The following is a 9056-nucleotide window of genomic DNA, read 5'->3' as shown; positions in this document are numbered from 1 at the left end:
CAGCGATCCTGCTTCCCTGCATCAGTGTGTCCTCAAAAAACCCCTGAAGAACGTGTTCTACACACACAACACAATTCATGTGACACAGGGGTTTCAAACGTCACAGAATCTCAGATCAACACTTAGCATTTAAAGATTAACATGATGGAAAACTTTACATTTCCTAAATAATTACAAAGAAATAGCAAGTTACATTGAATTAAATGTGAAATTTATAAAAGCTGAGATAATACTCCAAGAATATTTGTTTTAGGGCTGTGAAACGATCCAAAATAAAAGTTTGTTTACATAATATATGTTTATATATAAAATATTTATATATATAATATAAATGTATATATATATTTAATATTTTGAATATATACATACACATGCATGTATATACTGTGTATGTATGTATATATACACTCACCTAAAGGATTATTAGGAACACCATACTAATACTGTGTTTGACCCCCTTTCGCCTTCAGAACTGCCTTAATTCTACGTGGCATTGATTCAACAAGGTGCTGAAAGCATTCTTTAGAAATGTTGGCCCATATTGATAGGATAGCATCTTGCAGTTGATGGAGATTTGTGGGATGCACATCCAGGGCACGAAGCTCCCGTTCCACCACATCCCAAAGATGCTCTATTGGGTTGAGATCTGGTGACTGTGGGGGCCATTTTAGTACAGTGAACTCATTGTCATGTTCAAGAAACCAATTTGAAATGATTCGAGCTTTGTGACATGGTGCATTATCCTGCTGGAAGTAGCCATCAGAGGATGGGTACATGGTGGTCATAAAGGGATGGACATGGTCAGAAACAATGCTCAGGTAGGCCGTGGCATTTAAACGATGGCCAATTGGCACTAAGGGGCCTAAAGTGTGCCAAGAAAACATCCCCCACACCATTACACCACCACCACCAGCCTGCACAGTGGTAACAAGGCATGATGGATCCATGTTCTCATTCTGTTTACGCCAAATTCTGACTCTACCATCTGAATGTCTCAACAGAAATCGAGACTCATCAGACCAGGCAACATTTGTCCAGTCTTCAACTGTCCAATTTTGGTGAGCTCGTGCAAATTGTAGCCTCTTTTTCCTATTTGTAGTGGAGATGAGTGGTACCCGGTGGGGTCTTCTGCTGTTGTAGCCCATCCGCCTCAAGGTTGTGCGTGTTGTGGCTTCACAAATGCTTTGCTGCATACCTCGGTTGTAACGAGTGGTTATTTCAGCCAAAGTTGCTCTTCTATCAGCTTGAATCAGTCGGCCCATTCTCCTCTGACCTCTAGCATCAACAAGGCATTTTCGCCCACAGGACTGCCGCATACTGAATGTTTTTCCCTTTTCACACCATTCTTTGTAAACCCTAGAAATGGTTGTGCGTGAAAATCCCAGTAACTGAGCAGATTGTGAAATACTCAGACCGGCCCGTCTGGCACCAACAACCGTGCCACGCTCAAAATTGCTTAAATCACCTTTCTTTCCCATTCTGACATTCAGTTTGGAGTTCAGGAGATTGTCTTGACCAGGACCACACCCCTAAATGCACTGAAGCAACTGCCATGTGATTGGTTGATTAGATAATTGCATTAATGAGAAATTGAACAGGTGTTCCTAATAATCCTTTAGGTGAGTGTATATATATATATATATAGCACACACACACATATTATGTAAACACAAACTATTATTTTGGATGTGATTAATCGCAATGAATCATTTCACAGCGCTAATTTGTTTTATTTACAACTTTAAATATATATATTTGGGGTTTTTTTCGGCGCGGATATATTGAACTATGCGACAATGTAACTTACAGAACATTTATTGAAAACTAAACAGCAAAAACTTGAAAATGAATATTCATGATTCACGGCATCCCAAACAAGACCTCATTAACATATGACAGCCCACATTTACATATCGGCAACTTGACCCGCACTAATGAACATCAGTGTGAACTACACCAATCCACAGGTCAGCCAATCACAAGAGAGCTCATTTACATATTGAAGTCTCAGAATACGAACCCTTTAACTCTCTGAATTCAGTGCAAACAAAAATAGAGAAGGACTTTGATGATGCTCACGTGTGCAAACATGCACGTAGACAAGAGTAATTATTCATGTTTAATGAGAGCTTGTTCTATAAAAAGAAAGCACTATCTCTGTGTGTGTGTGTGTGTGTGTGTGTGTGTGTGTGTGTGTGTGTGTGTGTGTGTGTGTGTGTGTGTGTGTGTGTGTGTGTGTGTGTGTGTGTGTGTGTGTTTAATGACTTCTGTAAAACATCAGAGCGCATGCATTCAGTGTTTGCCTTGTTTGTGTTGTTCTGTGACAATCACAGCTGGTGATTATGGACAGACTTCAACAAGACACTTTCTTTGGCTCTCAACCGAATAAGGTCAAATATATTCTAGTTCCTTAAGTTTATACATTGAAAAACATTTTCAGTGTTGTATTTTACATTAAAAAAGCTCTCAACAAAATGTGCTTCACCACAGAACAAGCTTTGATCCATTTAAACTCCAGAAATACATTTATCGTTCAGTAAAAGCAGATATCAAAAAGAGCAAAGAAGAGACAAGCTCTAAAATATTTTAATTCAGTGACATTCAGACATGTGTCCAATACTGATTGGAGCCATTGCAAAGAGTATGTGTTACTGAATTATCCTCATTTGAAATTCCCCTATTATACTTTTTCGGATATTACCTTTGTGTAATAAAGCTGTTTGTGAATGTAAAATGTCTGCAAAGTTTTAAAGATCAAAGTGTAGATAAATAAAGTTCTCCTAAAAGAAAGAATCAATTCTAAACGGCCTGAAAACAAGTCGTCAGTAATTCCAGTCTCTCTTCCTGAATTAGCATAGAGAGGTTTGTAATAACACCAGCCTATAGTCTTCAATGACTGCTTGTGAACGATGTCTGCTTTGACCCTCAAACACTGTAGTTGTAGCTGAGACTGGAAGAGTTTGGTTTATGTTGTTCATGTCGAGAAGACGCTGTTTTCTGCACTGCGAAAGCAAACCCCCAAAAGGATGAGGACTAACACTGGAGCTGATACAGAAAAACCGACAGCATCATTACTGTTCATATATCACTGTGTATAAAGTGCTGAGGAAGATCCAAAGCTGAAATCCAGGTGTTTCGTTTCCAACATACACTTTTAGCAGGGGCACGTTCAAGTTCAAAACGGTGCGCAACGTTTTGCTACGGTTTCCGGGTTGAACGTCATGTTTCCTGGAAACGGCGTGCACCGGTGTGCAACGGGGTTTGAGATACGTTTTCTCTTGTTTGGTGGGTGTGTCAGAACTGCAGTCCAATCAGCAGCAACATGTATATAAAGCACGCAGTATTAAAGTGAACTCGCACAATGGGTTCAAGGAAAGTAATTTACAAATGTGTTCGATGCAGCTCGGTATACGCAACAACTGAGGATATTAGAAGACATGTTTGTTTTATTGTAAAAATATAGGTTATCAACATAATGATGTAGTTGCTTATATTTTTAGCTTCATTGCAAGTGTATGACATTTGGTATAGAAATAAACAATGGTAATTAAGTGCTTTTCCTAAAAAGGAGAAAGAAAATACAGGGAATTAAAACAGTATGAACTACAAATAAAGTCAGTATGTGAGGCTAAATAGATGCGTTTTAGTCTGAATTAGGTAAGATGTGTGCTTCCATTTCAGTTTCAGCAATCCCTTCACTCGATTGGGATGTTCTCTTTTGTTCTGGGCGGCAAGTGCAGTAACTGTAACATCGGGCATATTTTGTAGTATTAAACACATATTTATACCGACTTCATCAGGCTCCGAAAATTCTTCACAAAGAACACAAAGAATGGCCTTCTCAGCTGCCATAGTTGCAACTCTTGCGTCATCAGAACAGTGTGTTCAACGCATCACCGTTTCTGTTTAAAAAACGTTGTGCAACGTTTTGTCGGGGCTGAACGCAGCCCAGATCACAGCAGACTGGGCCACCTGTCCAATCAGAGTAGACCAATCACAACAGACTGTGCCATCTGACCAATCAGAGCAGAGTAGACCAATCACAACAGACTGGGCCATCTGACCAATCAGAGCAGAGTAGACCAATCACAACACACTGAGCAATCTGACCAATTAGAGCAGAGTAGACCAATCACAATAGACTGGGCCATCTGACCAATCAGAGCAGAGTAGACCAATCACAGCAGACTGAGCCATCTGACCAATCAGAGCAGAGTAGACCAATCACAACAGACTGAGCCATCTGACCAATCAGAGCAGAGTAGACCAATCACAACAGACCAATCAGAGCAGAGTAAGCTCTCAGAAAGGAGGGTTAAGAGAGACAATTCTTTATCAATCCGTTTCAGACACTGAGAAAAGAGGTGATGTTGCAATGTATATTATGAGAAAAAGTATTTTTGACCTGCATGTAAACCTATTGTTGGAGACTCCAGAACAAAATTAGGAGCCTTTAAAATGCTATACAGTATTTCATGTTCAGAAGTAACTTACATCAGCCAGCTGGAGCTCATTAGTCGGTTTAAAACACTCAGCAAAATGACTTTCTCTGATGTTTTACAAAACACCACCTTCATTCTTCTATCTTGATGTACAGTTAAACAATATTCTGGGTTCACATCCATTTTAGCTCCATTAACAGTATTTGTTCATGATGCTTATGAAGTTTTACAAGAAAACACTATTTCCATCCTGCTACTCCAAAATGTCATGTTAAATTCAATGTGTTACTTGACGTTTCTTCATAATTATTTGTGAAATTTACAAGCAATTTCTGAGTTTCAAAAGCAGAGCCACAAAAAAAAAAAAAAAAAATCATTTTAAGTGTGGAATTGAGACTAATGTGAACATAAGCAAATACAAGGACTGTTTGCATGGAGAAAAAAACCATCTGTAATGCATAAAGAGATCCAGCTAGTACAGACAATTTAGACACTTTACAAATCAAATACTAAATGGGTTTTTAAATGAATTATTAATGTATAAATGCAACACATTTTAGCTTTTAAATGCTCCATAACACATTATAAGTGCATTGCTGCAAATATGATTTTTGCTTGTTTTTAACAAACAGCAGATGAGATGAAGTTCATGATCACCGCAAAATCTGTGAACATGCACTTCACTTGAACCCTCAACAATCCTTTAGAAAGTCTTTTAAGCTCCTCCCCTTAGACGCTGTCATGGCGATGGGCTGGTGGGCATGGCGACAACAATCATAAACCGTTATAAATATGAGCATTTATGTTCATAGAAGTGGCAGTCATGTCATACGACCACCATCTGTGTGTTCGGACAGCGAACTCATTCATTATTCAGCAGAAGACTACTTGATGAGCTTCTAGATTTGAACTCATTAACAAACAAAAATGAACACGGATGCTGTTCACATACGTGGGCACGGGTGTTCATGAGTGTGTGTGTGTGTGATGTGTGTGTACGCATGTTATTGTGAGTGTGTCTCCTTGTCAAATTCATATTTGGATGTTGCGGCGCAATCGATGCGAGGCGACCCCGTGACCTGCGCAGGAAGGAAGCGGGCGATGCAATCTGCCACCCACGGCGCACACACACACACACACACACGCCCACACACACAAGCACGCACGCACGCGTCTCTCAGTCCCCCTCTGAACGTCTCGCTAATGAGATGAATTAGCTGAATGCAACAGATGTGTTCGGTGCAATCTAACGCCCTCCATCTGTCAGTCATAACACACACACACACACACACACACACACACACATACAACACATGATTGACGGATCATTCCTGCTATGCACTGCATATTCATGTCTTCATCATATGTCTTTATACTACATAAAATATTTACCATTGTTTTTAATTATTATTTTTAAATGTTTTGAGTCACAAATGTGTCAATGAGAAGAACACAGAGCTGAATTATAAATAATTTAAAAATCATTTGATTTTAAATTATTTTCTACTTTGGTTTTGAGTAATGTAATTTTTTTTGTCATAAATTGTCAACTTCTAATATGAAAACTTGAAATTTGCAATCTGTTTCTTTATGTAAATAAATAAATAAACATTATTTTTCATTAACTTTATAATTACTGATAATGGAAAAAAATGGTGTAGGATTCAATTTGAAACTATTTTCACTTGAAAATCACTAGTAAATTTCACAATTGTTTTATTTACAACTTATTTACAGTTAAGTCTGTCATATAGGCCACATAAAAGTATAGAGCATTTATAAGAACATTATAATTGTGTGTTTGGGACATGGCTTTTAACGGCGAGACTTTTGTTTTTGTAATCAGGCTCTCAAAAATTATATAAAAATAGATTTGCCGGCCACTGTATCGGTTATCGGCTTTCAAATAAAAAGAATTATTGGTATCGGCCAAAATTTTCATATCGGTGCATTCCTAATGTATATAGTACATATATACATAATGTACGTATATGAAGAGTTCAGATGCAAAAGCCTCTAAGTGCTTTCTTCTAGAATGATCATTTTTATAAAGCTTGTATATTTAAGTAATTTCACTTAAATGACAATTAATAGGTAATTTGCATTGCCATTTAAGTGAAATTATTGAACTTAAATATACGAGCTTGATAAAAATGATCATGACATTCTAGAAGAAAATTTCAGATGGCACTTAGAGGCTTTTGCATCTGAACTCTTCATACATACATAGGTGTAATTTAAAGTAAAGTGTAAAAGCTAGTACTGCAGAACAGGAATGATGAAACTTGGTGAAACTGAAAATACTTTTTCCGCTAATGACAAAGACGACAATAAAACCCTCTTATGAACAAGAGCATCTGCCAAACACAAGCAATTTTCAGCTTCCAAACTGGATTGATACTGGAAACAGGTGTAAACGAGGTTAATGTGTAATCCGCTTTCACAGGAGGAATGGAGTGACAGCGCTGAATGAAACGAGAACATGCCGGTAATGAATCGCCGAGCGTGTGTTCGCTCGCAGCGTTTGACAACATTACACTGTCAATGAATAGAGGTCGACGGGGGGCAGAAAGCTCTCAGAAAAACCCCTCAGACGCCCAGCAGGAGAGAAACACACTCGTGTAGAGTGACTGAGAACCAGCACACAGTCAGACCAGGCCGATAACAGCGGGTCTTCATCAAAACACATGAGGAGATCGTTTACTCGCCCTCACACCTGTGTGACTTTGCCTTGCAATTACAATGATGACTGGTGCTTTCAAGCTTCAAAAACGATGCAAAAGCATCATGAAAGTATCATAACAAAAAAGACTCGTGACCCCTAAGCATGAAAGCTTCAGTATCTACTGAGACTGCATGGAAATATAGATATATAGAATAAATAGGAAAGAATGTCATAAAGGTTTGGTATGGAATGAGATTGAGTTTGTTTGCTTTATTGATGGCGTTCATGCACAGTAAACACATTTTTTATCAGAGCCACTAAATAAACTCGAACACCAAAATAAATCAGTTTTGCATGTTTGGATGAACAAAAATACTTATGAATGCACAGCTTCAGAAAATTTACGAATCCTTTGTATTACAAATATATTTTTATTAGGACTGTGAAACCATTCATCGCAACCAAAATAAAAGTTTGTGTTTACATAATATGTGTGTGTGGACTGTGTATATTTATTTTGTATATATAAATACACACACACGCATGTATACAGTGGGGAGAACAAGTATTTGATACACTGCCGATTTTGCAGGTTTTCCTACTTACAAAGCATGTAGAAGTCTGTAATTTTTATCATAGGTACACTTCAACTTTGAGTGACGGAAAAATCCAGAAAATCACATTGTATGATTTTTAAATAATTAATTTGCATTTTATTGCATGACATAAGTATTTGATCACCTACCAACCAGTAAGAATTCCGGCTCTCACAGACCTGTTAGTTTTTCTTTAAGAAGCCCTCCTGTTCTCCACTCATTACCTGTATTAACTGCACCTGTTTGAACTCGTTACCTGTATAAAAGACACCTGTCCACACACTCAATCAAACAGACTCCAACCTCTCCACAATGGCCAAGACCAGAGAGCTGTGTAAGGACATCAGGGATAAAATTGTAGACCTGCACAAGGCTGGGATGGGCTACAGGACAATAGGCAAGCAGCTTGGTGAGAAGGCAACAACTGTTGGCACAATTATTGAAAATGGAAGAAGTTCAAGATGACGGTCAATCTCCCTCGGTCTGGGACACAATGCAAGATCTCACCTCGTGGGGCATCAATGATCATGAGGAAGGTGAGGGATCAGCCCAGAACTACATGGCAGGACCTGGTCAATGACCTGAAGAGAGCTGGGACCACAGTCTCAAAGAAAACCATTAGTAACACACTACGCCGTCATAGATTAAAATCCTGCAGCGCACGCAAGGTCCCCCTGCTCAAGCCAGTGCATGTCCAGGCCTGTCTGAAGTTTGCCAATGACCACCTGGATGATCCAGAGGAGGAATGGGAGAAGGTCATGTGGTCTGATGAGACGCAAATAGAGCTTTTTGGTCTAAACTCCACTCGCCGTGTTTGGAGGAACAAGAAGGATGAGTACAACCCCAAGAACACCATCCCAACCGTGAAGCATGGAGGTGGAAACATCATTCTTTGGGGGTGCTTTTCTGCAAAGGGGACAGGACGACTGCACCGTATTGAGGGGAGGATGGATGGGGCCATGTATCGCGAGATCAACAACCTCCTTCCCTCAGTAAGAGCACTGAAGATGGGTCGTGGCTGGGTCTTCCAGCATGACAACGACCCGAAACACACAGCCAGGGCAACTAAGGAGTGGCTCCGTAAGAAGCATCTCAAGGTCCTGAAGTGGCCTAGCCAGTCTCCAGACCTGAACCCAATAGAAAATCTTTGGAGGGAGCTGAAAGTCCGTATTGCCCAACGACAGCCCTGAAACCTGAAGGATCTGGAGAAGGTCTGTATAGAGGAGTGGGCCAAAATCCCTGCTGCAGTGTGTGCAAACCTGGTCAAGAACTACAGGAAACGTATGATCTCTGTAATTGCAAACAAAGGTTTCTGTACCAAATATTAAGTTCTGCTTTTCTGATGTATCAAAT

General features: G+C 39.4%; 1 protein-coding gene across 9 annotated transcripts in view; it reads right to left on the bottom strand.

Moving 5' to 3' along the window:
• The window catches only part of rbfox3b (RNA binding fox-1 homolog 3b), a 293709-nt gene that overhangs the window by 178787 nt on the left and 105866 nt on the right, over nucleotides 1-9056 (bottom strand). The gene's annotated exons all lie outside the window — the stretch shown is intronic.

This window comes from Abramis brama (genome assembly GCF_963993115.1).
Source record: "Abramis brama genome assembly, chromosome: 1".
In the NCBI taxonomy this organism is placed as follows: Eukaryota; Metazoa; Chordata; class Actinopteri; order Cypriniformes; family Leuciscidae; genus Abramis; species Abramis brama.
The sequence above is the reverse complement of the archived record's forward strand: the minus strand, read 5'-3'. Positions and strand labels throughout refer to the sequence as shown.